The 5657-nt window shown below is 35.8% G+C and overlaps 1 non-coding gene across 1 annotated transcript; it reads right to left on the minus strand.

Annotated features, from left to right (window-relative positions):
• Positions 1 to 5040: 5040 nt before the first annotated feature.
• Positions 5041 to 5112, minus strand: TRNAH-GUG (transfer RNA histidin (anticodon GUG)). The gene has a single exon. It is a non-coding gene; the product is annotated as a tRNA-His (tRNA).
• Between the last annotated feature and the right edge of the window lie 545 nt (positions 5113 to 5657).

Consider the following 5657-nt stretch of genomic DNA (forward strand, 5'->3'; position numbering starts at 1 on the left):
ACTTTTGTAAATTTTTAAAATAAATCATAAAAGTGCTATTCGATTCCAGCAATGTTAACAGCAATGTATGGACAGACAGCATTCGCGTGCGTGGCACAGACAAAATGGACAGAAACAGCGAAAGTGCAACAAGTGCAACGGCGGCAAGCGCCAGTGTAAATGCATGCGTACGTTGCATAAATATGTATGTATGTATGGATGCATACAAATATCCACTAATGTAGCTTAGTGTGTTTTTGTGCGCATAAATTGCAACGCAGTCATTCATCAACGCGGCGGGATGCCTGTTGTTCATTCGATGTGCGTGCAATGAGCTACATTTTTTTTCAGCGAACTTGTTTCGCATTAAAATTTTTTTGGTATTTTCTTTTTTTTTTGAATTTAAAATAATGTGGAGCGCTGTAACGGTAGGCGTTTTAATAGCAAAATAGTAGGAGGGAAGGAGGCCTGTTAGCAGAATATTTATAAAGCGGAAAAAAATGTTCGGCATGATGGGAATTTCGTTAAAGAATGTTAGCGAATTTGTTTCCTTAATTAGTTAAGTGTATGGGTACGTATTCGATGAATTTCGAGTTTTGGCAAGGTAAAAATTTCCATGTTTTAAAAAGTACCACATTTGCATATTTGATTAAAAGTAACATTTGAAGAATGTATGCAGCTTCGATACAACAAAACTATAACACAAAGTTTACTAAAAAAAGTCGCAGAAAAGAATATTTGAATACATATCGGAGGCAGCTGAAACGTGAAAAAGCACAAAATTTAAGATTAAATTTGTAAGAAATTTGTTTTCTTTGATTGCTAAAACATTGAGTTATTGATTAAAAATAATACCCATAACAACCATGTAGCAAATAACATATGTATGTACTTAAGTTTTCTTAATCAGCGACAACGTGTGGGCAACTCTAACAAACATCCCTAACACGCAATTTTTTAATAAAATTTAACACACATAATTATTGAAACAAAATACAGGATTTTTGTTATATTATAGAGTTTCCATTTCATTTCTTATACCTAATATATAAAAATCGGTAGATTTTAGGAATGCTTTCAATGAAACACGATTTCATCATTCCACAAAGAATACAGCTTCTCGGTTTGTTTAGCATTTTCGGATCGGGCATACACTCCAAGTCATTTAAATAGGACACCTTTTCGATCCTCAGTATGTACAGTTTTGCTTTTGTTTGTTTAATATTCATTAATTATATTATACTAGCAGAGCACCCGACGTCGTTTGGGTTCAAGTGTTGGGCGGCGGATTTTTTTCTCTTTTTTAAATAATTTTTTACTCTTTTTAAATAATTAAAACGAAAAAAAATTTATTTTAATTTCTTTTAATTTTTAGAATATTTTTTTTATAATTTTTTTGCTTTCTTTAAGTTTTTTTAATTTAAATTTTTTTATTTATTACTTTTAATTGTTTTATAAAGAGAAATGCATATATTTTTTTATTATTTAATACAATAAAAAAAACTTGTTGCTAAAAGCCTAACAGCATAACGCTAAGAGTTCCAGCAAGAGTTATTCTTCAAACTGTTTTAGGTATGACAAGAAATTACACGGCTGAATTACGAAGTTCCTCGAGCAGCCGGCTAGACTACATACATATATGTATATGTTAATATTTATTTCTAAAAAAAAAAAAACAGTTTTCTTAAATTAGCATCGTAACAAAGATATAAATAGCTGCTACCACCTTCCCAACTATTTACAACGCGAATTAGTTAACTTTATTTAATTTGTTGAACACGCTGCAGCAATTCGTAGTCAGTGAACACAAAGTTGCTATAAATACGAATTGCCTTGCCGCAGGCTTTCAAAAACAAGTTAACCGAAAATGTAACGAAAAGTAATGATACACTCGTATTAATGAAGAAAAATAACAAAAAAATATGACAAAAAATGCGCAGAAAAAAAGGACCGCCAGCCTAGCGAACAACTCTTGACCAATTTGTGTGCAGTTGCAATGGCAGTCACCGTGGAATTGGCTTGCAGCATGATGCAAATATTTTTAAGCCTCCAATGTACAATATGTGTATGTATGTGTTTGTAAGTATTTATGGCATTGTGCATGCATATGAGTTACTGTGTCAACAGCTGAAGTTGAAGCGCACGCGTGCACTGTTATTGAAGTGCCAACCAAAAGCGTTGTTAAGACTGCTGCAAATATACATACATACATACATACGTATGTATATAAGCGTGTGGCAGGTTCAAGCGCGGCAACATACTTGCGACAATGCCACCAACTAGCCAAGTTAATGCAGTTGGCAGTTGCCATTGCTTTGAGCAGCAGCCAGTAGTAGACTACCAAGAGTCACTGTCAAAGTCATTTCCACCACCACCACCACCATCAACCGCCGCTTCCAGCAAAAACGGCATCATTACGCGCTAGCAAAAATACTGGGCTGTGGTCACTGGTCGCAGCACCCAGAGTGGGCACCAACCAACACTCACACAAGCCAACACCGTGGCGAGCGGAGAGTATCAAGTTTCATTGTCAACCTTATCGCTTCATTCATATTCCATACAAATGCAATTTAGTGTACACGCACACTTACACACTTCACTGAACCCAGTCAAAAGTAGAGTTATGCTTATGCTTTGCCTTACGCCTTCACTGCTGACCGGTTCATTCCTCGCTCACCTCACCTCACCTCACCTCACCACATCACCCATGAAAAGTGGTGAAGTGTATCGCTTCGGGGTGCTGCGCCGTTGATGCGAGGCGACGCGTGAGTGCCAGAAGCTTTTTGCGCACGCTACCGATAAGGCGACCACAACGCCGTCGTGGCACAGTGACAGGCGCGTTGATTGCGCTGACTCGCGATCGTGTTGATGTCGTCGTTCACTTCCATGCGCTTGCACTCATTGTTGTTGACAAAGTTGATTGGTGGTGCGAGTGGTTGTTGCTGCCGTTGTGGCTGCTACGGCTGGTGCTTGTGGTGAGAGCGTGTGCGACACACGACATGGAAATTGCTGACATACAATTATCCGCATTTTATTGGATTTTTTCCTTTTCTCTGTCTTTTTAATCATTGCTATTATTACATATATTTATTATTGTAAAGTGTACTATGCGAGTTTAAATTGAAAGATTTAAGCGAGCAACTTGGTTTTAAATTTGAAAGACTTACGCGAGCAACCTGCTCTGGAATTGAAAAATTTAAGAGAGCAACTTGCTATGGATTTTTTAATACAAAATTTACAGTTTATTATTTATGTTTTCCTAAGAAAATAATCGCGAATAAAAAATCACAATGAGAGTGAACGAATACCGTTTGCCTCCAAACCAAATCTGACAAAGGATTGTGGAAGATTACTTTGGATCGCTACCTCAGCTAGTAGGGGCACAATTGGGCTATTATATATATTAGAGCGATCCAAATAAACTACGTATAAGAAAGGGAGAACCAGAATTTCGAGGTACAAAAATTGTTGTTGCTACAACTGATAGATACCTGATAGATGCCTTAAAATATGCTTTTGAATCCTTTGAAAGCTTAAAATTCTCCGGTTCGTATGGCATCCTGCCTTTTGTATGCTGAAAGGGTGTTGGCCTTTTACTGGTAAGACTTTTTAACATCGTTTCTATAACTAAAGTTTGTCGAGCTTCTTCTCCAATTCGCGGTCTGCGCCTTTATGTTATAATACGAATGGAGGCTGTTACAGTTCTACATCCTTGAGAGATGAGTCCGCTAAATCTGGTTGCCAGAATTAGCAATGACCTCACTAAAAAGTCTCGACCAGCTTTTCAGGGATTGGATTGGGGTGCTTTTGATAAACGCGGCTCGTAGACGTGGATTCGATTTTGTGATGGTAAATTCTTCCTTCTTTCAGAAGGAGGTAAATATTCAAGCCACGTTGGAGTTAATAAGGGCTGTCCTTAGAATGCCGCGTGATTTCTCCCTTGTTTTGTTGCTTGGTAGTTGGTTTCCCTACTTATCAATCCAAACAGCTTTAATATCCCCGCTTATGCCTATGCCGACTAACTATGTGGCCAGTCTCACTACAGACTACAGCCGCTACATGGCCAGTTTGTTGCAGAACGGCAAAGAGAACACTGAGAACGACACTTAGTGTAGTGGCGATGGACTAAAAGAAACATAACTGGCGTGTGGTCTTCACTAGAAGAAGGTTAGGTGGCCTTGTTCCCCTTACCATTAAAAGAGTCAATATTAAGATTTCTTCCGAAAATTATTTAGGTGAGTTAGGAATAGGAAAATTGTATGGTAGTCTCACGTTGAACAGAATACCTTCAACGCCTCGACAGCGTTCTGGCAATATAAATGTGTGGGTTTTTGTAAGACATGATGCGATATGTCAATTAGAGCGAACCTCTGGCCTAAATCCTTAATGACAAGACGCCTTGTCAGCTATGCACTTATGCTGTTGTGGAGCAGGCTCTCAAATAAAGGCAAGGAGATTTGCCACCCTAAACCTAAAAGAAAGATCGTCGTTGGCTGTACAGGAGCTTTGCCTACAATACATGTGGCTATATTTCGAAGTACTTCTGGACCTACCTTAACTAGTCACAGATAAAAATATTAAATAAAAAAAATACTAAATTAATTGTACTAAATTGTATTAAGCTTATATTAAATTAAAATAGATTAAATTAAATTGAATTAAAGTAAATTAAATTAAACTAAATTAAATAATACAAATCTAATCTAAAATAAAACACATACAAAATTTAGAAAAAGTAATAAAATTAAATAAAAAATTTAATTTAGTTAAATAAAATTAAATTTTAAACATGTGAAAATAAAATAAATTAAATTAAATTAAATAAAACAACCTAAATTAAGTTAATAAAGTAAAATAAAAGTCGTAAAGAAGCAAAATAACCTAAAATAGCAAAGAATAAAATAAAATAAACTAAACTCGGTTAAAATAAAATATAAAAAGTTAATAACATTATAAAGGTATACTGAAAAAAATAAAGGAAAAAATTTACTAAAATTAGATAAAAAAATAAAATTAAAATAAATGCCGTCACAATGCTTGCACACATTTTGTGCTTCACATTGCCGTGACCAGGATTCGAACCTGGGTTACTACGGCCACAACGTAGGGTCCTAACCACTAGACGATCACGGCTATTGAAAGCTTGAAAATAAGTCGAATTTTTTGTTAACAAAAGCCATAGAAACATAAAAAGAAAAGTTTAAAGTTGAAAGCATATGAGTGTATGTATGTATATTATTCACATACATAATTTTTTTTTTGTATATTCCCACCAAACAATTTCTGTTGCCGGCAATAAGAAAACGTGTCGCCCTCGGAAACAAATTTATTGCCGGTAATATTGCCATCGAATCGATTTCCTATTACCGGTCGCTCTAAAACGTCCGCCGAAGGCAACTCGCATGGGCGAGTCGTTTTCATATTACCTGAATGAGTCCTTTTCTTATCGCTTCAGGCGATATTTGGAATAATTTTATTCTTTTTAAGGCTTCATTTATTTTTTTTGTATACCAAATCGCAACTTACAATCGGAATTAATTCATTTTCTCGCTGTGAGGCTTCCTATTTCTTCAATCTTGTCCTTGGGCATAATTTAGATGCTTTTGGCCAATACTATTGACGCCATATTCATAAGTTTCGGAATTTTTGAGAACTTTTTTATTCAAAATTGACATGAA

The sequence above is a fragment of the Rhagoletis zephyria genome, unplaced genomic scaffold (genome assembly GCF_001687245.7).
Source record: "Rhagoletis zephyria isolate East Lansing unplaced genomic scaffold, Rhagoletis_zephyria_1.1 Rzeph_scaffold_10810, whole genome shotgun sequence".
Lineage (NCBI taxonomy): Eukaryota > Metazoa > Arthropoda > Insecta > Diptera > Tephritidae > Rhagoletis > Rhagoletis zephyria.